The 14,821-nt window shown below is 43.8% G+C and overlaps 54 non-coding genes and 12 pseudogenes across 54 annotated transcripts; all 66 read right to left on the bottom strand.

The window, feature by feature from the left end:
* Positions 1–87: 87 nt before the first annotated feature.
* On the bottom strand, positions 88–206 carry LOC131729013 (5S ribosomal RNA). The gene has a single exon (XR_009323013.1). It is a non-coding gene; the product is annotated as a 5S ribosomal RNA (ribosomal RNA).
* A 100-nt stretch (positions 207–306) lies between these two features.
* Positions 307–425, bottom strand: LOC131729094 (5S ribosomal RNA; annotated as a pseudogene).
* Positions 426–539: 114 nt separating this feature from the next.
* LOC131728849 (5S ribosomal RNA) lies at positions 540–658 on the bottom strand. The gene has a single exon (XR_009322849.1). It is a non-coding gene; the product is annotated as a 5S ribosomal RNA (ribosomal RNA).
* Positions 659–758: 100 nt separating this feature from the next.
* Positions 759–877, bottom strand: LOC131728848 (5S ribosomal RNA). The gene has a single exon (XR_009322848.1). It is a non-coding gene; the product is annotated as a 5S ribosomal RNA (ribosomal RNA).
* A 114-nt stretch (positions 878–991) lies between these two features.
* Positions 992–1,110, bottom strand: LOC131729068 (5S ribosomal RNA). Its single transcript, XR_009323074.1, has one exon. It is a non-coding gene; the product is annotated as a 5S ribosomal RNA (ribosomal RNA).
* A 114-nt stretch (positions 1,111–1,224) lies between these two features.
* LOC131729087 (5S ribosomal RNA) lies at positions 1,225–1,353 on the bottom strand (annotated as a pseudogene).
* A 114-nt stretch (positions 1,354–1,467) lies between these two features.
* On the bottom strand, positions 1,468–1,586 carry LOC131728846 (5S ribosomal RNA). Its single transcript, XR_009322846.1, has one exon. It is a non-coding gene; the product is annotated as a 5S ribosomal RNA (ribosomal RNA).
* A 114-nt stretch (positions 1,587–1,700) lies between these two features.
* On the bottom strand, positions 1,701–1,819 carry LOC131728845 (5S ribosomal RNA). Its single transcript, XR_009322845.1, has one exon. It is a non-coding gene; the product is annotated as a 5S ribosomal RNA (ribosomal RNA).
* A 114-nt stretch (positions 1,820–1,933) lies between these two features.
* LOC131728844 (5S ribosomal RNA) lies at positions 1,934–2,052 on the bottom strand. The gene has a single exon (XR_009322844.1). It is a non-coding gene; the product is annotated as a 5S ribosomal RNA (ribosomal RNA).
* Positions 2,053–2,166: 114 nt separating this feature from the next.
* LOC131728843 (5S ribosomal RNA) lies at positions 2,167–2,285 on the bottom strand. The gene has a single exon (XR_009322843.1). It is a non-coding gene; the product is annotated as a 5S ribosomal RNA (ribosomal RNA).
* Positions 2,286–2,385: 100 nt separating this feature from the next.
* On the bottom strand, positions 2,386–2,504 carry LOC131728842 (5S ribosomal RNA). The gene has a single exon (XR_009322842.1). It is a non-coding gene; the product is annotated as a 5S ribosomal RNA (ribosomal RNA).
* Positions 2,505–2,616: 112 nt separating this feature from the next.
* LOC131729614 (5S ribosomal RNA) lies at positions 2,617–2,735 on the bottom strand. The gene has a single exon (XR_009323566.1). It is a non-coding gene; the product is annotated as a 5S ribosomal RNA (ribosomal RNA).
* Positions 2,736–2,850: 115 nt separating this feature from the next.
* On the bottom strand, positions 2,851–2,969 carry LOC131729613 (5S ribosomal RNA). Its single transcript, XR_009323565.1, has one exon. It is a non-coding gene; the product is annotated as a 5S ribosomal RNA (ribosomal RNA).
* A 114-nt stretch (positions 2,970–3,083) lies between these two features.
* On the bottom strand, positions 3,084–3,202 carry LOC131729612 (5S ribosomal RNA). Its single transcript, XR_009323564.1, has one exon. It is a non-coding gene; the product is annotated as a 5S ribosomal RNA (ribosomal RNA).
* Positions 3,203–3,302: 100 nt separating this feature from the next.
* LOC131728957 (5S ribosomal RNA) lies at positions 3,303–3,421 on the bottom strand. The gene has a single exon (XR_009322957.1). It is a non-coding gene; the product is annotated as a 5S ribosomal RNA (ribosomal RNA).
* A 114-nt stretch (positions 3,422–3,535) lies between these two features.
* LOC131729611 (5S ribosomal RNA) lies at positions 3,536–3,654 on the bottom strand. The gene has a single exon (XR_009323563.1). It is a non-coding gene; the product is annotated as a 5S ribosomal RNA (ribosomal RNA).
* Positions 3,655–3,768: 114 nt separating this feature from the next.
* LOC131729610 (5S ribosomal RNA) lies at positions 3,769–3,887 on the bottom strand. The gene has a single exon (XR_009323562.1). It is a non-coding gene; the product is annotated as a 5S ribosomal RNA (ribosomal RNA).
* A 100-nt stretch (positions 3,888–3,987) lies between these two features.
* On the bottom strand, positions 3,988–4,106 carry LOC131729034 (5S ribosomal RNA). The gene has a single exon (XR_009323034.1). It is a non-coding gene; the product is annotated as a 5S ribosomal RNA (ribosomal RNA).
* A 114-nt stretch (positions 4,107–4,220) lies between these two features.
* Positions 4,221–4,339, bottom strand: LOC131729608 (5S ribosomal RNA). Its single transcript, XR_009323560.1, has one exon. It is a non-coding gene; the product is annotated as a 5S ribosomal RNA (ribosomal RNA).
* A 100-nt stretch (positions 4,340–4,439) lies between these two features.
* Positions 4,440–4,558, bottom strand: LOC131729012 (5S ribosomal RNA). Its single transcript, XR_009323012.1, has one exon. It is a non-coding gene; the product is annotated as a 5S ribosomal RNA (ribosomal RNA).
* A 100-nt stretch (positions 4,559–4,658) lies between these two features.
* On the bottom strand, positions 4,659–4,777 carry LOC131729011 (5S ribosomal RNA). Its single transcript, XR_009323011.1, has one exon. It is a non-coding gene; the product is annotated as a 5S ribosomal RNA (ribosomal RNA).
* Positions 4,778–4,891: 114 nt separating this feature from the next.
* On the bottom strand, positions 4,892–5,010 carry LOC131728984 (5S ribosomal RNA). Its single transcript, XR_009322984.1, has one exon. It is a non-coding gene; the product is annotated as a 5S ribosomal RNA (ribosomal RNA).
* A 114-nt stretch (positions 5,011–5,124) lies between these two features.
* LOC131729607 (5S ribosomal RNA) lies at positions 5,125–5,243 on the bottom strand. Its single transcript, XR_009323559.1, has one exon. It is a non-coding gene; the product is annotated as a 5S ribosomal RNA (ribosomal RNA).
* Positions 5,244–5,343: 100 nt separating this feature from the next.
* LOC131729606 (5S ribosomal RNA) lies at positions 5,344–5,462 on the bottom strand. Its single transcript, XR_009323558.1, has one exon. It is a non-coding gene; the product is annotated as a 5S ribosomal RNA (ribosomal RNA).
* A 100-nt stretch (positions 5,463–5,562) lies between these two features.
* LOC131728944 (5S ribosomal RNA) lies at positions 5,563–5,681 on the bottom strand. Its single transcript, XR_009322944.1, has one exon. It is a non-coding gene; the product is annotated as a 5S ribosomal RNA (ribosomal RNA).
* Positions 5,682–5,795: 114 nt separating this feature from the next.
* On the bottom strand, positions 5,796–5,914 carry LOC131729605 (5S ribosomal RNA). Its single transcript, XR_009323557.1, has one exon. It is a non-coding gene; the product is annotated as a 5S ribosomal RNA (ribosomal RNA).
* A 114-nt stretch (positions 5,915–6,028) lies between these two features.
* On the bottom strand, positions 6,029–6,147 carry LOC131728945 (5S ribosomal RNA). Its single transcript, XR_009322945.1, has one exon. It is a non-coding gene; the product is annotated as a 5S ribosomal RNA (ribosomal RNA).
* A 100-nt stretch (positions 6,148–6,247) lies between these two features.
* LOC131728994 (5S ribosomal RNA) lies at positions 6,248–6,366 on the bottom strand. The gene has a single exon (XR_009322994.1). It is a non-coding gene; the product is annotated as a 5S ribosomal RNA (ribosomal RNA).
* A 100-nt stretch (positions 6,367–6,466) lies between these two features.
* LOC131728933 (5S ribosomal RNA) lies at positions 6,467–6,585 on the bottom strand. Its single transcript, XR_009322933.1, has one exon. It is a non-coding gene; the product is annotated as a 5S ribosomal RNA (ribosomal RNA).
* A 100-nt stretch (positions 6,586–6,685) lies between these two features.
* LOC131729604 (5S ribosomal RNA) lies at positions 6,686–6,804 on the bottom strand. The gene has a single exon (XR_009323556.1). It is a non-coding gene; the product is annotated as a 5S ribosomal RNA (ribosomal RNA).
* A 100-nt stretch (positions 6,805–6,904) lies between these two features.
* LOC131729198 (5S ribosomal RNA) lies at positions 6,905–7,023 on the bottom strand. The gene has a single exon (XR_009323149.1). It is a non-coding gene; the product is annotated as a 5S ribosomal RNA (ribosomal RNA).
* Positions 7,024–7,123: 100 nt separating this feature from the next.
* LOC131729116 (5S ribosomal RNA) lies at positions 7,124–7,232 on the bottom strand (annotated as a pseudogene).
* A 100-nt stretch (positions 7,233–7,332) lies between these two features.
* LOC131729603 (5S ribosomal RNA) lies at positions 7,333–7,451 on the bottom strand. Its single transcript, XR_009323555.1, has one exon. It is a non-coding gene; the product is annotated as a 5S ribosomal RNA (ribosomal RNA).
* A 100-nt stretch (positions 7,452–7,551) lies between these two features.
* Positions 7,552–7,670, bottom strand: LOC131729602 (5S ribosomal RNA). The gene has a single exon (XR_009323554.1). It is a non-coding gene; the product is annotated as a 5S ribosomal RNA (ribosomal RNA).
* Positions 7,671–7,784: 114 nt separating this feature from the next.
* On the bottom strand, positions 7,785–7,903 carry LOC131729601 (5S ribosomal RNA). The gene has a single exon (XR_009323553.1). It is a non-coding gene; the product is annotated as a 5S ribosomal RNA (ribosomal RNA).
* A 100-nt stretch (positions 7,904–8,003) lies between these two features.
* LOC131729600 (5S ribosomal RNA) lies at positions 8,004–8,122 on the bottom strand. Its single transcript, XR_009323552.1, has one exon. It is a non-coding gene; the product is annotated as a 5S ribosomal RNA (ribosomal RNA).
* A 100-nt stretch (positions 8,123–8,222) lies between these two features.
* Positions 8,223–8,341, bottom strand: LOC131729599 (5S ribosomal RNA). Its single transcript, XR_009323551.1, has one exon. It is a non-coding gene; the product is annotated as a 5S ribosomal RNA (ribosomal RNA).
* Positions 8,342–8,455: 114 nt separating this feature from the next.
* On the bottom strand, positions 8,456–8,574 carry LOC131729043 (5S ribosomal RNA). Its single transcript, XR_009323044.1, has one exon. It is a non-coding gene; the product is annotated as a 5S ribosomal RNA (ribosomal RNA).
* A 114-nt stretch (positions 8,575–8,688) lies between these two features.
* Positions 8,689–8,807, bottom strand: LOC131729597 (5S ribosomal RNA). The gene has a single exon (XR_009323549.1). It is a non-coding gene; the product is annotated as a 5S ribosomal RNA (ribosomal RNA).
* A 100-nt stretch (positions 8,808–8,907) lies between these two features.
* LOC131729596 (5S ribosomal RNA) lies at positions 8,908–9,026 on the bottom strand. The gene has a single exon (XR_009323548.1). It is a non-coding gene; the product is annotated as a 5S ribosomal RNA (ribosomal RNA).
* Positions 9,027–9,126: 100 nt separating this feature from the next.
* Positions 9,127–9,245, bottom strand: LOC131729595 (5S ribosomal RNA). Its single transcript, XR_009323547.1, has one exon. It is a non-coding gene; the product is annotated as a 5S ribosomal RNA (ribosomal RNA).
* Positions 9,246–9,345: 100 nt separating this feature from the next.
* LOC131729594 (5S ribosomal RNA) lies at positions 9,346–9,464 on the bottom strand. Its single transcript, XR_009323546.1, has one exon. It is a non-coding gene; the product is annotated as a 5S ribosomal RNA (ribosomal RNA).
* Positions 9,465–9,564: 100 nt separating this feature from the next.
* LOC131729593 (5S ribosomal RNA) lies at positions 9,565–9,683 on the bottom strand. The gene has a single exon (XR_009323545.1). It is a non-coding gene; the product is annotated as a 5S ribosomal RNA (ribosomal RNA).
* A 100-nt stretch (positions 9,684–9,783) lies between these two features.
* On the bottom strand, positions 9,784–9,902 carry LOC131729592 (5S ribosomal RNA). Its single transcript, XR_009323544.1, has one exon. It is a non-coding gene; the product is annotated as a 5S ribosomal RNA (ribosomal RNA).
* A 100-nt stretch (positions 9,903–10,002) lies between these two features.
* LOC131729140 (5S ribosomal RNA) lies at positions 10,003–10,111 on the bottom strand (annotated as a pseudogene).
* Positions 10,112–10,211: 100 nt separating this feature from the next.
* LOC131729591 (5S ribosomal RNA) lies at positions 10,212–10,330 on the bottom strand. The gene has a single exon (XR_009323543.1). It is a non-coding gene; the product is annotated as a 5S ribosomal RNA (ribosomal RNA).
* Positions 10,331–10,444: 114 nt separating this feature from the next.
* On the bottom strand, positions 10,445–10,563 carry LOC131729590 (5S ribosomal RNA). Its single transcript, XR_009323542.1, has one exon. It is a non-coding gene; the product is annotated as a 5S ribosomal RNA (ribosomal RNA).
* A 100-nt stretch (positions 10,564–10,663) lies between these two features.
* On the bottom strand, positions 10,664–10,782 carry LOC131729589 (5S ribosomal RNA). Its single transcript, XR_009323541.1, has one exon. It is a non-coding gene; the product is annotated as a 5S ribosomal RNA (ribosomal RNA).
* A 114-nt stretch (positions 10,783–10,896) lies between these two features.
* On the bottom strand, positions 10,897–11,015 carry LOC131729588 (5S ribosomal RNA). Its single transcript, XR_009323540.1, has one exon. It is a non-coding gene; the product is annotated as a 5S ribosomal RNA (ribosomal RNA).
* Positions 11,016–11,115: 100 nt separating this feature from the next.
* On the bottom strand, positions 11,116–11,224 carry LOC131729139 (5S ribosomal RNA; annotated as a pseudogene).
* A 100-nt stretch (positions 11,225–11,324) lies between these two features.
* Positions 11,325–11,443, bottom strand: LOC131729586 (5S ribosomal RNA). Its single transcript, XR_009323538.1, has one exon. It is a non-coding gene; the product is annotated as a 5S ribosomal RNA (ribosomal RNA).
* A 100-nt stretch (positions 11,444–11,543) lies between these two features.
* LOC131728905 (5S ribosomal RNA) lies at positions 11,544–11,662 on the bottom strand. The gene has a single exon (XR_009322905.1). It is a non-coding gene; the product is annotated as a 5S ribosomal RNA (ribosomal RNA).
* A 114-nt stretch (positions 11,663–11,776) lies between these two features.
* On the bottom strand, positions 11,777–11,905 carry LOC131729077 (5S ribosomal RNA; annotated as a pseudogene).
* Positions 11,906–12,019: 114 nt separating this feature from the next.
* On the bottom strand, positions 12,020–12,128 carry LOC131729115 (5S ribosomal RNA; annotated as a pseudogene).
* Positions 12,129–12,242: 114 nt separating this feature from the next.
* Positions 12,243–12,351, bottom strand: LOC131729114 (5S ribosomal RNA; annotated as a pseudogene).
* Positions 12,352–12,462: 111 nt separating this feature from the next.
* Positions 12,463–12,581, bottom strand: LOC131729585 (5S ribosomal RNA). Its single transcript, XR_009323537.1, has one exon. It is a non-coding gene; the product is annotated as a 5S ribosomal RNA (ribosomal RNA).
* A 100-nt stretch (positions 12,582–12,681) lies between these two features.
* LOC131729143 (5S ribosomal RNA) lies at positions 12,682–12,790 on the bottom strand (annotated as a pseudogene).
* Positions 12,791–12,890: 100 nt separating this feature from the next.
* LOC131729584 (5S ribosomal RNA) lies at positions 12,891–13,009 on the bottom strand. Its single transcript, XR_009323536.1, has one exon. It is a non-coding gene; the product is annotated as a 5S ribosomal RNA (ribosomal RNA).
* A 114-nt stretch (positions 13,010–13,123) lies between these two features.
* On the bottom strand, positions 13,124–13,242 carry LOC131728928 (5S ribosomal RNA). Its single transcript, XR_009322928.1, has one exon. It is a non-coding gene; the product is annotated as a 5S ribosomal RNA (ribosomal RNA).
* Positions 13,243–13,342: 100 nt separating this feature from the next.
* On the bottom strand, positions 13,343–13,461 carry LOC131729583 (5S ribosomal RNA). The gene has a single exon (XR_009323535.1). It is a non-coding gene; the product is annotated as a 5S ribosomal RNA (ribosomal RNA).
* A 114-nt stretch (positions 13,462–13,575) lies between these two features.
* Positions 13,576–13,694, bottom strand: LOC131729582 (5S ribosomal RNA). The gene has a single exon (XR_009323534.1). It is a non-coding gene; the product is annotated as a 5S ribosomal RNA (ribosomal RNA).
* A 100-nt stretch (positions 13,695–13,794) lies between these two features.
* LOC131729138 (5S ribosomal RNA) lies at positions 13,795–13,903 on the bottom strand (annotated as a pseudogene).
* A 100-nt stretch (positions 13,904–14,003) lies between these two features.
* LOC131729581 (5S ribosomal RNA) lies at positions 14,004–14,122 on the bottom strand. Its single transcript, XR_009323533.1, has one exon. It is a non-coding gene; the product is annotated as a 5S ribosomal RNA (ribosomal RNA).
* A 114-nt stretch (positions 14,123–14,236) lies between these two features.
* On the bottom strand, positions 14,237–14,345 carry LOC131729112 (5S ribosomal RNA; annotated as a pseudogene).
* A 114-nt stretch (positions 14,346–14,459) lies between these two features.
* Positions 14,460–14,568, bottom strand: LOC131729111 (5S ribosomal RNA; annotated as a pseudogene).
* Positions 14,569–14,679: 111 nt separating this feature from the next.
* On the bottom strand, positions 14,680–14,798 carry LOC131729580 (5S ribosomal RNA). The gene has a single exon (XR_009323532.1). It is a non-coding gene; the product is annotated as a 5S ribosomal RNA (ribosomal RNA).
* Positions 14,799–14,821: the final 23 nt, after the last annotated feature.

The raw sequence follows: 14,821 nt of genomic DNA, 5'->3' as shown, positions 1-14,821 counted from the left end.
CTTTCATGACTTTTATGTTTAGTGAGCTGGGGCTGATTCCTCCAAAATTTCCTTTTGTCCTCCACACATTTCAATTGTAAAATGTAATGCCTGCAGCACTTGATATTCCCAGGTGGTCTCCCATCCAAGTACTAACCAAGCCCAACATTGCTTAGCTTCGGAGATCAGACGAGATCAGGCTTATTCAAGGTGGTGTGGCCGCAGGCGATTGCATTTCTGCTTTCATGACTTTTATGTTTAGTGAGCTGGGGGTGATTCCTCCAAAATTTCCTTTTGTCCTCCACACATTTCAATTGTAAAATGTAATGCCTGCAGCACTTGATATTCCCAGGTGGTCTCCCATCCAAGTCCTAACCAAGCCCAACATTGCTTAGCTTCGGAGATCAGACGAGATCAGGCTAATTCAAGGTGGTGTGGCCGCAGGCGATTGCTGTTCTGCTTTCATGACTTTTATGTTTAGTGAGCTGGGGGTGATTCCTCCAAAATTTCCTTTTGTCCTCCACACATTTCAATTGTAAAATGTAATTACTAAAATGTAATGCCTGCAGCACTTGATATTCCCAGGTGGTCTCCCATCCAAGTACTAACCAAGCCCAACATTGCTTAGCTTCTGAGATCAGACGAGATCAGGCTTATTCAAGGTGGTGTGGCCGCAGGCGATTGCATTTCTGCTTTCATGACTTTTATGTTTAGTGAGCTGGGGGTGATTCCTTCAAAATTTCCTTTTGTCCTCCACACATTTCAATTGTAAAATGTAATGCCTGCAGCACTTGATATTCCCAGGTGGTCTCCCATCCAAGTACTAACCAAGCCCAACATTGCTTAGCTTCTGAGATCAGACGAGATCAGGCTTATTCAAGGTGGTGTGGCCGCAGGCGATTGCATTTCTGCTTTCATGACTTTTATGTTTAGTGAGCTGGGGGTGATTCCTCCAAAATTTCCTTTTGTCCTCCACACATTTCAATTGTAAAATGTAATTACAAAAATGTAATGCCTGCAGCACTTGATATTCCCAGGTGGTCTCCAATCCAAGTACTAACCAAGCCCAACATTGCTTAGCTTCTGAGATCAGACGAGATCAGGCTTATTCAAGGTGGTGTGGCCGCAGGCGATTGCATTTCTGCTTTCATGACTTTTATGTTTAGTGAGCTGGGGGTGATTCCTCCAAAATTTCCTTTTGTCCTCCACACATTTCAATTGTAAAATGTAATTACAAAAATGTAATGCCTGCAGCACTTGATATTCCCACGTGGTCTCCCATCCAAGTACTAACCAAGCCCAACATTGCTTAGCTTCTGAGATCAGACGAGATCAGGCGAGATCAGGCTTATTCAAGATGGTGTGGCCGCAGGCGATTGCATTTCTGCTTTCATGACTTTTATGTTTAGTGAGCTGGGGGTGATTCCTCCAAAATTTCCTTTTGTCCTCCACACATTTCAATTGTAAAATGTAATTACAAAAATGTAATGCCTGCAGCACTTGATATTCCCAGGTGGTCTCCCATCCAAGTACTAACCAAGCCCAACATTGCTTAGCTTCTGAGATCAGACGAGATCAGGCTTATTCAAGGTGGTGTGGCCGCAGGCGATTGCATTTCTGCTTTCATGACTTTTATGTTTAGTGAGCTGGGGGTGATTCCTCCAAAATTTCCTTTTGTCCTCCACACATTTCAATTGTAAAATGTAATTACTAAAATGTAATGCCTGCAGCACTTGATATTCCCAGGTGGTCTCCCATCCAAGTACTAACCAAGCCCAACATTGCTTAGCTTCTGAGATCAGACGAGATCAGGCTTATTCAAGGTGGTGTGGCCGCAGGCGATTGCATTTCTGCTTTCATGACTTTTATGTTTAGTGAGCTGGGGGTGATTCCTCCAAAATTTCCTTTTGTCCTCCACACATTTCAATTGTAAAATGTAATTACAAAAATGTAATGCCTGCAGCACTTGATATTCCCAGGTGGTCTCCCATCCAAGTACTAACCAAGCCCAACATTGCTTAGCTTCTGAGATCAGACGAGATCAGGCTTATTCAAGGTGGTGTGGCCGCAGGCGATTGCATTTCTGCTTTCATGACTTTTATGTTTAGTGAGCTGGGGGTGATTCCTCCAAAATTTCCTTTTGTCCTCCACACATTTCAATTGTAAAATGTAATTACAAAAATGTAATGCCTGCAGCACTTGATATTCCCAGGTGGTCTCCCATCCAAGTACTAACCAAGCCCAACATTGCTTAGCTTCTGAGATCAGACGAGATCAGGCTTATTCAAGGTGGTGTGGCCGCAGGCGATTGCATTTCTGCTTTCATGACTTTTATGTTTAGTGAGCTGGGGGTGATTCCTCCAAAATTTCCTTTTGTCCTCCACACATTTCAATTGTAAAATGTAATGCCTGCAGCACTTGATATTCCCAGGTGGTCTCCCATCCAAGTACTAACCAAGCCCAACATTGCTTAGCTTCTGAGATCAGACGAGATCAGGCTTATTCAAGGTGGTGTGGCCGCAGGCGATTGCATTTCTGCTTTCATGACTTTTATGTTTAGTGAGCTGGGGGTGATTCCTCCAAAATTTCCTTTTGTCCCACACATTTCAATTGTAAAATGTAATTACAAAAATGTAATGCCTGCAGCACTTGATATTCCCAGGTGGTCTCCCATCCAAGTACTAACCAAGCCCAACATTGCTTAGCTTCTGAGATCAGACGAGATCAGGCTTATTCAAGGTGGTGTGGCCGCAGGCGATTGCATTTCTGCTTTCATGACTTTTATGTTTAGTGAGCTGGGGGGTGATTCCTCCAAAATTTCCTTTTGTCCTCCACACATTTCAATTGTAAAATGTAATTACAAAAATGTAATGCCTGCAGCACTTGATATTCCCAGGTGGTCTCCCATCCAAGTACTAACCAAGCCCAACATTGCTTAGCTTCTGAGATCAGACGAGATCAGGCTTATTCAAGGTGGTGTGGCCGCAGGCGATTGCATTTCTGCTTTCATGACTTTTATGTTTAGTGAGCTGGGGGTGATTCCTCCAAAATTTCCTTTTGTCCTCCACACATTTCAATTGTAAAATGTAATTACAAAAATGTAATGCCTGCAGCACTTGATATTCCCAGGTGGTCTCCCATCCAAGTACTAACCAAGCCCAACATTGCTTAGCTTCTGAGATCAGACGAGATCAGGCTTATTCAAGGTGGTGTGGCCGCAGGCGAATGCATTTCTGCTTTCATGACTTTTATGTTTAGTGAGCTGGGGGTGATTCCTCCAAAATTTCCTTTTGTCCTCCACACATTTCAATTGTAAAATGTAATGCCTGCAGCACTTGATATTCCCAGGTGGTCTCCCATCCAAGTACTAACCAAGCCCAACATTGCTTAGATTCGGAGATCAGACGAGATCAGGCTTATTCAAGGTGGTGTGGCCGCAGGCGATTGCTGTTCTGCTTTCATGACTTTTATGTTTAGTGAGCTGGGGGTGATTCCTCCAAAATTTCCTTTTGTCCTCCACACATTTCAATTGTAAAATGTAATTACTAAAATGTAATGCCTGCAGCACTTGATATTCCCAGGTGGTCTCCCATCCAAGTACTAACCAAGCCCAACATTGCTTAGCTTCTGAGATCAGACGAGATCAGGCTTATTCAAGGTGGTGTGGCCGCAGGCGATTGCATTTCTGCTTTCATGACTTTTATGTTTAGTGAGCTGGGGGTGATTCCTCCAAAATTTCCTTTTGTCCTCCACACATTTCAATTGTAAAATGTAATTACAAAAATGTAATGCCTGCAGCACTTGATATTCCCAGGTGGTCTCCCATCCAAGTACTAACCAAGCCCAACATTGCTTAGCTTCTGAGATCAGACGAGATCAGGCTTATTCAAGGTGGTGTGGCCGCAGGCGAATGCATTTCTGCTTTCATGACTTTTATGTTTAGTGAGCTGGGGGTGATTCCTCCAAAATTTCCTTTTGTCCTCCACACATTTCAATTGTAAAATGTAATGCCTGCAGCACTTGATATTCTCAGGTGGTCTCCCATCCAAGTACTAACCAAGCCCAACATTGCTTAGCTTCGGAGATCAGACGAGATCAGGCTTATTCAAGGTGGTGTGGCCGCAGGCGATTGCTGTTCTGCTTTCATGACTTTTATGTTTAGTGAGCTGGGGGTGATTCCTCCAAAATTTCCTTTTGTCCTCCACACATTTCAATTGTAAAATGTAATTACTAAAATGTAATGCCTGCAGCACTTGATATTCCCAGGTGGTCTCCCATCCAAGTACTAACCAAGCCCAACATTGCTTAGCTTCTGAGATCAGACGAGATCAGGCTTATTCAAGGTGGTGTGGCCGCAGGCGATTGCATTTCTGCTTTCATGACTTTTATGTTTAGTGAGCTGGGGGTGATTCCTCCAAAATTTCCTTTTGTCCTCCACACATTTCAATTGTAAAATGTAATGCCTGCAGCACTTGATATTCCCAGGTGGTCTCCCATCCAAGTACTAACCAAGCCCAACATTGCTTAGCTTCGGAGATCAGACGAGATCAGGCTTATTCAAGGTGGTGTGGCCGCAGGCGATTGCATTTCTGCTTTCATGACTTTTATGTTTAGTGAGCTGGGGGTGATTCCTCCAAAATTTCCTTTTGTCCTCCACACATTTCAATTGTAAAATGTAATGCCTGCAGCACTTGATATTCCCAGGTGGTCTCCCATCCAAGTACTAACCAAGCCCAACATTGCTTAGCTTCGGAGATCAGACGAGATCAGGCTTATTCAAGGTGGTGTGGCCGCAGGCGATTGCATTTCTGCTTTCATGACTTTTATGTTTAGTGAGCTGGGGGTGATTCCTCCAAAATTTCCTTTTGTCCTCCACACATTTCAATTGTAAAATGTAATTACAAAAATGTAATGCCTGCAGCACTTGATATTCCCACGTGGTCTCCCATCCAAGTACTAACCAAGCCCACCATTGCTTAGCTTCTGAGATCAGACGAGATCAGGCTTATTCAAGGTGGTGTGGCCGCAGGCGATTGTGTTTCTGCTTTCATGACTTTTATGTTTAGTGAGCTGGGGGTGATTCCTCCCAAATTTCCTTTTGTCCTCCACACATTTCAATTGTAAAATGTAATTACAAAAATGTAATGCCTGCAGCACTTGATATTCCCAGGTGGTCTCCCATCCAAGTACTAACCAAGCCCAACATTGCTTAGCTTCTGAGATCAGACGAGATCAGGCTTATTCAAGGTGGTGTGGCCGCAGGCGATTGCATTTCTGCTTTCATGACTTTTATGTTTAGTGAGCTGGGGGTGATTCCTCCAAAATTTCCTTTTGTCCTCCACACATTTCTATTGTAAAATGTAATGCCTGCAGCACTTGATATTCCCAGGTGGTCTCCCATCCAAGTACTAACCAAGCCCAACATTGCTTAGCTTCTGAGATCAGACGAGATCAGGCTTATTCAAGGTGGTGTGGCCGCAGGCGATTGCATTTCTGCTTTCATGACTTTTATGTTTAGTGAGCTGGGGGTGATTCCTCCAAAATTTCCTTTTGTCCTCCACACATTTCAATTGTAAAATGTAATGCCTGCAGCACTTGATATTCCCAGGTGGTCTCCCATCCAAGTACTAACCAAGCCCAACATTGCTTAGCTTCTGAGATCAGACGAGATCAGGCTTATTCAAGGTGGTGTGGCCACAGGCGATTGCATTTCTGCTTTCATGACTTTTATGTTTAGTGAGCTGGGGGTGATTCCTCCAAAATTTCCTTTTGTCCTCCACACATTTCAATTGTAAAATGTAATTACTAAAATGTAATGCCTGCAGCACTTGATATTCCCAGGTGGTCTCCCATCCAAGTACTAACCAAGCCCAACATTGCTTAGCTTCTGAGATCAGACGAGATCAGGCTTATTCAAGGTGGTGTGGCCGCAGGCGATTGCATTTCTGCTTTCATGACTTTTATGTTTAGTGAGCTGGGGGTGATTCCTCCAAAATTTCCTTTTGTCCTCCACACATTTCAATTGTAAAATGTAATTATAAAAATGTAATGCCTGCAGCACTTGATATTCCCAGGTGGTCTCCCAACCAAGTACTAACCAAGCCCAACATTGCTTAGCTTCTGAGATCAGACGAGATCAGGCTTATTCAAGGTGGTGTGGCCGCAGGCGATTGCATTTCTGCTTTCATGACTTTTATGTTTAGTGAGCTGGGGGTGATTCCTCCAAAATTTCCTTTTGTCCTCCACACATTTCAATTGTAAAATGTAATGCCTGCAGCACTTGATATTCCCACGTGGTCTCCCATCCAAGTACTAACCAAGCCCAACATTGCTTAGCTTCTGAGATCAGACGAAATCAGGCTTATTCAAGGTGGTGTGGCCGCAGGCGATTGCATTTCTGCTTTCATGACTTTTATGTTTAGTGAGCTGGGGGTGATTCCTCCAAAATTTCCTTTTGTCCTCCACACATTTCAATTGTAAAATGTAATGCCTGCAGCACTTGATATTCCCAGGAGGTCTCCCATCCAAGTACTAAGCAAGCCCAACATTGCTTAGCTTCTGAGATCAGACGAGATCAGGCTTATTCAAGGTGGTGTGGCCGCAGGCGATTGCATTTCTGCTTTCATGACTTTTATGTTTAGTGAGCTGGGGGTGATTCCTCCAAAATTTCCTTTTGTCCTCCACACATTTCAATTGTAAAATGTAATGCCTGCAGCACTTGATATTCCCAGGTGGTCTCCCATCCAAGTACTAACCAAGCCCAACATTGCTTAGCTTCTGAGATCAGACGAGATCAGGCTTATTCAAGGTGGTGTGGCCGCAGGCGATTGCATTTCTGCTTTCATGACTTTTATGTTTAGTGAGCTGGGGGTGATTCCTCCAAAATTTCCTTTTGTCCTCCACACATTTCAATTGTAAAATGTAATGCCTGCAGCACTTGATATTCCCAGGAGGTCTCCCATCCAAGTACTAACCAAGCCCAACATTGCTTAGCTTCTGAGATCAGACGAGATCAGGCTTATTCAAGGTGGTGTGGCCGCAGGCGATTGCATTTCTGCTTTCATGACTTTTATGTTTAGTGAGCTGGGGGTGATTCCTCCAAAATTTCCTTTTGTCCTCCACACATTTCAATTGTAAAATGTAATGCCTGCAGCACTTGATATTCCCAGGTGGTCTCCCATCCAAGTACTAACCAAGCCCAACATTGCTTAGCTTCTGAGATCAGGCTTATTCAAGGTGGTGTGGCCGCAGGCGATTGCATTTCTGCTTTCATGACTTTTATGTTTAGTGAGCTGGGGGTGATTCCTCCAAAATTTCCTTTTGTCCTCCACACATTTCAATTGTAAAATGTAATGCCTGCAGCACTTGATATTCCCAGGTGGTCTCCCATCCAAGTACTAACCAAGCCCAACATTGCTTAGCTTCTGAGATCAGACGAGATCAGGCTTATTCAAGGTGGTGTGGCCGCAGGCGATTGCATTTCTGCTTTCATGACTTTTATGTTTAGTGAGCTGGGGGTGATTCCTCCAAAATTTCCTTTTGTCCTCCACACATTTCAATTGTAAAATGTAATGCCTGCAGCACTTGATATTCCCAGGTGGTCTCCCATCCAAGTACTAACCAAGCCCAACATTGCTTAGCTTCTGAGATCAGACGAGATCAGGCTTATTCAAGGTGGTGTGGCCGCAGGCGATTGCATTTCTGCTTTCATGACTTTTATGTTTAGTGAGCTGGGGGTGATTCCTCCAAAATTTCCTTTTGTCCTCCACACATTTCAATTGTAAAATGTAATTACAAAAATGTAATGCCTGCAGCACTTGATATTCCCAGGTGGTCTCCCATCCAAGTACTAACCAAGCCCAACATTGCTTAGCTTCTGAGATCAGACGAGATCAGGCTTATTCAAGGTGGTGTGGCCGCAGGCGATTGCATTTCTGCTTTCATGACTTTTATGTTTAGTGAGCTGGGGGTGATTCCTCCAAAATTTCCTTTTGTCCTCCACACATTTCAATTGTAAAATGTAATGCCTGCAGCACTTGATATTCCCAGGTGGTCTCCCATCCAAGTACTAACCAAGCCCAACATTGCTTAGCTTCTGAGATCAGACGAGATCAGGCTTATTCAAGGTGGTGTGGCCGCAGGCGATTGCATTTCTGCTTTCATGACTTTTATGTTTAGTGAGCTGGGGGTGATTCCTCCAAAATTTCCTTTTGTCCTCCACACATTTCAATTGTAAAATGTAATGCCTGCAGCACTTGATATTCCCAGGTGGTCTCCCATCCAAGTACTAACCAAGCCCAACATTGCTTAGCTTCTGAGATCAGACGAGATCAGGCTTATTCAAGGTGGTGTGGCCGCAGGCGATTGCATTTCTGCTTTCATGACTTTTATGTTTAGTGAGCTGGGGGTGATTCCTCCAAAATTTCCTTTTGTCCTCCACACATTTCAATTGTAAAATGTAATTACAAAAATGTAATGCCTGCAGCACTTGATATTCCCAGGTGGTCTCCCATCCAAGTACTAACCAAGCCCAACATTGCTTAGCTTCTGAGATTAGACGAGATCAGGCTTATTCAAGGTGGTGTGGCCGCAGGCGATTGTATTTCTGCTTTCATGACTTTTATGTTTAGTGAGCTGGGGGTGATTCCTCCAAAATTTCCTTTTGTCCTCCACACATTTCAATTGTAAAATGTAATTACAAAAATGTAATGCCTGCAGCACTTGATATTCCCAGGTGGTCTCCCATCCAAGTACTAACCAAGCCCAACATTGCTTAGCTTCTGAGATCAGACGAGATCAGGCTTATTCAAGGTGGTGTGGCCGCAGGCGATTGCATTTCTGCTTTCATGACTTTTATGTTTAGTGAGCTGGGGGTGATTCCTCCAAAATTTCCTTTTGTCCTCCACACATTTCAATTGTAAAATGTAATGCCTGCAGCACTTGATATTCCCAGGTGGTCTCCCATCCAAGTACTAACCAAGCCCAACATTGCTTAGCTTCTGAGATCAGACGAGATCAGGCTTATTCAAGGTGGTGTGGCCGCAGGCGATTGCATTTCTGCTTTCATGACTTTTATGTTTAGTGAGCTGGGGGTGATTCCTCCAAAATTTCCTTTTGTCCTCCACACATTTCAATTGTAAAATGTAATGCCTGCAGCACTTGATATTCCCAGGTGGTCTCCCATCCAAGTACTAACCAAGCCCAACATTGCTTAGCTTCTGAGATCAGACGAGATCAGGCTTATTCAAGGTGGTGTGGCCGCAGGCGATTGCAGTTCTGCTTTCATGACTTTTATGTTTAGTGAGCTGGGGGTGATTCCTCCAAAATTTCCTTTTGTCCTCCACACATTTCAATTGTAAAATGTAATGCCTGCAGCACTTGATATTCCCAGGTGGTCTCCCATCCAAGTACTAACCAAGCCCAACATTGCTTAGCTTCTGAGATCAGACGAGATCAGGCTTATTCAAGGTGGTGTGGCCGCAGGCGATTGCATTTCTGCTTTCATGACTTTTATGTTTAGTGAGCTGGGGGTGATTCCTCCAAAATTTCCTTTTGTCCTCCACACATTTCAATTGTAAAATGTAATGCCTGCAGCACTTGATATTCCCAGGTGGTCTCCCATCCAAGTACTAACCAAGCCCAACATTGCTTAGCTTCTGAGATCAGACGAGATCAGGCTTATTCAAGGTGGTGTGGCCGCAGGCGATTGCATTTCTGCTTTCATGACTTTTATGTTTAGTGAGCTGGGGGTGATTCCTCCAAAATTTCCTTTTGTCCTCCACACATTTCAATTGTAAAATGTAATGCCTGCAGCACTTGATATTCCCAGGTGGTCTCCCATCCAAGTACTAACCAAGCCCAACATTGCTTAGCTTCTGAGATCAGACGAGATCAGGCTTATTCAAGGTGGTGTGGCCGCAGGCGATTGCATTTCTGCTTTCATGACTTTTATGTTTAGTGAGCTGGGGGTGATTCCTCCAAAATTTCCTTTTGTCCTCCACACATTTCAATTGTAAAATGTAATGCCTGCAGCACTTGATATTCCCAGGTGGTCTCCCATCCAAGTATTAACCAAGCCCAACATTGCTTAGCTTCTGAGATCAGACTTATCCAAGGTGGTGTGGCCGCAGGCGATTGCATTTCTGCTTTCATGACTTTTATGTTTAGTGAGCTGGGGGTGATTCCTCCAAAATTTCCTTTTGTCCTCCACACATTTCAATTGTAAAATGTAATGCCTGCAGCACTTGATATTCCCAGGTGGTCTCCCATCCAAGTACTAACCAAGCCCAACATTGCTTAGCTTCTGAGATCAGACGAGATCAGGCTTATTCAAGGTGGTGTGGCCGCAGGCAATTGCATTTCTGCTTTCATGACTTTTATGTTTAGTGAGCTGGGGGTGATTCCTCCAAAATTTCCTTTTATCCTCCACACATTTCAATTGTAAAATGTAATTCCTAAAATGTAATGCCTGCAGCACTTGATATTCCCAGGTGGTCTCCCATCCAAGTACTAACCAAGCCCAACATTGCTTAGCTTCTGAGATCAGACGAGATCAGGCTTATTCAAGGTGGTGTGGCCGCAGGCGATTGCATTTCTGCTTTCATGACTTTTATGTTTAGTGAGCTGGGGGTGATTCCTCCAAAATTTCCTTTTGTCCTCCACACATTTCAATTGTAAAATGTAATGCCTGCAGCACTTGATATTCCCAGGTGGTCTCCCATCCAAGTACTAACCAAGCCCAACATTGCTTAGCTTCTGAGATCAGACGAGATCAGGCTTATTCAAGGTGGTGTGGCCGCAGGCGATTGCATTTCTGCTTTCATGACTTTTATGTTTAGTGAGCTGGGGGTGATTCCTCCAAAATTTCCTTTTGTCCTCCACACATTTCAATTGTAAAATGTAATTACTAAAATGTAATGCCTGCAGCACTTGATATTCCCAGGTGGTCTCCCATCCAAGTACTAACCAAGCCCAACATTGCTTAGCTTCTGAGATCAGACGAGATCAGGCTTATTCAAGGTGGTGTGGCCGCAGGCGATTGCATTTCTGCTTTCATGACTTTTATGTTTAGTGAGCTGGGGGTGATTCCTCCAAAATTTCCTTTTGTCCTCCACACATTTCTATTGTAAAATGTAATGCCTGCAGCACTTGATATTCCCAGGTGGTCTCCCATCCAAGTACTAACCAAGCCCAACATTGCTTAGCTTCTGAGATCAGACTTATCCAAGGTGGTGTGGCCGCAGGCGATTGCATTTCTGCTTTCATGACTTTTATGTTTAGTGAGCTGGGGGTGATTCCTCCAAAATTTCCTTTTGTCCTCCACACATTTCAATTGTAAAATGTAATGCCTGCAGCACTTGATATTCCCAGGTGGTCTCCCATCCAAGTACTAACCAAGCCCAACATTGCTTAGCTTCTGAGATCAGACGAGATCAGGCTTATTCAAGGTGGTGTGGCCGCAGGCGATTGCATTTCTGCTTTCATGACTTTTATGTTTAGTGAGCTGGGGGTGATTCCTCCAAAATTTCCTTTTGTCCTCCACACATTTCAATTGTAAAATGTAATGCCTGCAGCACTTGATATTCCCAGGCGGTCTCCCATCCAAGTACTAACCAAGCCCAACATTGCTTAGCTTCTGAGATCAGACGAGATCAGGCTTATTCAAGGTGGTGTGGCCGCAGGCGATTGCATTTCTGCTTTCATGACTTTTATGTTTAGTGAGCTGGGGGTGATTCCTCCAAAATTTCCTTTTGTCCTCCACACATTTCAATTGTAAAATGTAATTACAAAAATGTAATGCCTGCAGCACTTGATATTCCCAGGTGGTCTCCCATCCAAGTACTAACCAAGCCCAACATTGCTTAGCTTCTGAGATCAGACGAGATCAGGCGAGATCAGGCTTATTCAAGGTGGTGTGGCCGCAGGCGATTGCATTTCTGCTTTCATGACTTTTATGTTTAGTGAGCTGGGGGTGATTCCTCCAAAATTTCCTTTTGTCCTCCACACATTTCAATTGTAAAATGTAATTACAAAAATGTAATGCCTGCAGCACTTGATATTCCCAGGTGGTCTCCCATCCAAGTACTAACCAAGCCCAACATTGCTTAGCTTCTGAGATCAGGCTTATTCAAGGTGGTGTGGCCGCAGGCGATTGCATTTCTGCTTTCATGACTTTTATGTTTAGTGAGCTGGGGGTGATTCCTCCAAAATTTCCTTTTGTCCTCCACACATTTCAATTGTAAAATGTAATTACAAAAATGTAATGCCTGCAGCACTTGATATTCCCAGGTGGTCTCCCATCCAAGTACTAACCAAGCCCAACATTGCTTAGCTTCTGAGATCAGGCTTATTCAAGGTGGTGTGGCCGCAGGCAATTGCATTTCTGCTTTCATGACTTTTATGTTTAGTGAGCTGGGGGTGATTCCTCCAAAATTTCCTTTTGTCCACACATTTCAATTGTAAAATGTAATTACTAAAATGTAATGCCTGCAGCACTTGATATTCCCAGGTGGTCTCCCATCCAAGTACTAACCAAGCCCAACATTGCTTAGCTTCTGAGATCAGACGAGATCAGGCTTATTCAAGGTGGTGTGGCCGCAGGCGATTGCATTTCTGCTTTCATGACTTTTATGTTTAGTGAGCTGGGGGTGATTCCTCCAAAATTTCCTTTTGTCCTCCACACATTTCAATTGTAAAATGTAATGCCTGCAGCACTTGATATTCCCAGGTGGTCTCCCATCCAAGTATTAACCAAGCCCAACATTGCTTAGCTTCTGAGATCAGACTTATCCAAGGTGGTGTGGCCACAGGCGATTGCATTTCTGCTTTCATGACTTTTATGTTTAGTGAGCTGGGGGTGATTCCTCCAAAATTTCCTTTTGTCCTCCACACATTTCAATTGTAAAATGTAATGCCTGCAGCACTTGATATTCCCAGGTGGTCTCCCATCCAAGTACTAACCAAGCCCAACATTGCTTAGCTTCTGAGATCAGACGAGATCAGGCTTATTCAAGGTGGTGTGGCCGCAGGCGATTGCATTTCTGCTTTCATGACTTTTATGTTTAGTGAGCTGGGGGTGATTCCTCCAAAATTTCCTTTTATCCTCCACACATTTCAATTGTAAAATGTAATTCCTAAAATGTAATGCCTGCAGCACTTGATATTCCCAGGTGGTCTCCCATCCAAGTACTAACCAAGCCCAGCATTGCTTAGCTTCTGAGATCAGACGAGATCAGGCTTATTCAAGGTGGTGTGGCCGCAGGCGATTGCATTTCTGCTTTCATGACTTTTATGTTTAGTGAGCTGGGGGTGATTCCTCCAAAATTTCCTTTTGTCCTCCACACATTTCAATTGTAAAATGTAATGCCTGCAGCACTTGATATTCCCAGGTGGTCTCCCATCCAAGTACTAACCAAGCCCAACATTGCTTAGCTTCTGAGATCAGACGAGATCAGGCTTATTCAAGGTGGTGTGGCCGCAGGCGATTGCATTTCTGCTTTCATGACTTTTATGTTTAGTGAGCTGGGGGTGATTCCTCCAAAATTTCCTTTTGTCCTCCACACATTTCAATTGTAAAATGTAATTACTAAAATGTAATGCCTGCAGCACTTGATATTCCCAGGTGGTCTCCCATCCAAGTACTAACCAAGCCCAACATTGCTTAGCTTCTGAGATCAGACGAGATCAGGCTTATTCAAGGTGGTGTGGCCGCAGGCGATTGCATTTCTGCTTTCATGACTTTTATGTTTAGTGAGCTGGGGGTGATTCCTCCAAAATTTCCTTTTGTCCTCCACACATTTCTATTGTAAAATGTAATGCCTGCAGCACTTGATATTCCCAGGTGGTCTCCCATCCAAGTACTAACCAAGCCCAACATTGCTTAGCTTCTGAGATCAGACTTATCCAAGGTGGTGTGGCCGCAGGCGATTGCAGTTCTGCTTTCATGACTTTTATGTTTAGTGAGCTGGGGGTGATTCCTCCAAAATTTCCTTTTGTCCTCCACACATTTCAATTGTAAAATGTAATGCCTGCAGCACTTGATATTCCCAGGTGGTCTCCCATCCAAGTACTAACCAAGCCCAACATTGCTTAGCTTCTGAGATCAGACGAGATCAGGCTTATTCAAGGTGGTGTGGCCGCAGGCGATTGCATTTCTGCTTTCATGACTTTTATGTTTAGTGAGCTGGGGGTGATTCCTCCAAAATTTCCTTTTGTCCTCCACACATTTCAATTGTAAAATGTAATTACAAAAATGTAATGCCTGCAGCACTTGATATTCCCAGGTGGTCTCCCATCCAAGTACTAACCAAGCCCAACATTGCTTAGCTTCTGAGATCAGGCTTATTCAAGGTGGTGTGGCCGCAGGCGATTGCATTTCTGCTTTCATGACTTTTATGTTTAGTGAGCTGGGGGTGATTCCTCCAAAATTTCCTTTTGTCCTCCACACATTTCAATTGTAAAATGTAATTACAAAAATGTAATGCCTGCAGCACTTGATATTCCCAGGTGGTCTCCCATCCAAGTACTAACCAAGCCCAACATTGCTTAGCTTCTGAGATCAGGCTTATTCAAGGTGGTGTGGCCGCAGGCAATTGCATTTCTGCTTTCATGACTTTTATGTTTAGTGAGCTGGGGGTGATTCCTCCAAAATTTCCTTTTGTCCACACATTTCAATTGTAAAATGTAATTACTAAAATGTAATGCCTGCAGCACTTGATATTCCCAGGTGGTCTCCCATCCAAGTACTAACCAAGCCCAACATTGCTTAGCTTCTGAGATCAGACGAGATCAGGCTTATTCAAGGTGGTGTGGCCGCAGGCGATTGCATTTCTGCTTTCATGAC

The sequence above is a fragment of the Acipenser ruthenus genome, unplaced genomic scaffold, assembly GCF_902713425.1.
Source record: "Acipenser ruthenus unplaced genomic scaffold, fAciRut3.2 maternal haplotype, whole genome shotgun sequence".
Taxonomy (NCBI): Eukaryota; Metazoa; Chordata; class Actinopteri; order Acipenseriformes; family Acipenseridae; genus Acipenser; species Acipenser ruthenus.
The sequence above is the reverse complement of the archived record's forward strand: the minus strand, read 5'-3'. Positions and strand labels throughout refer to the sequence as shown.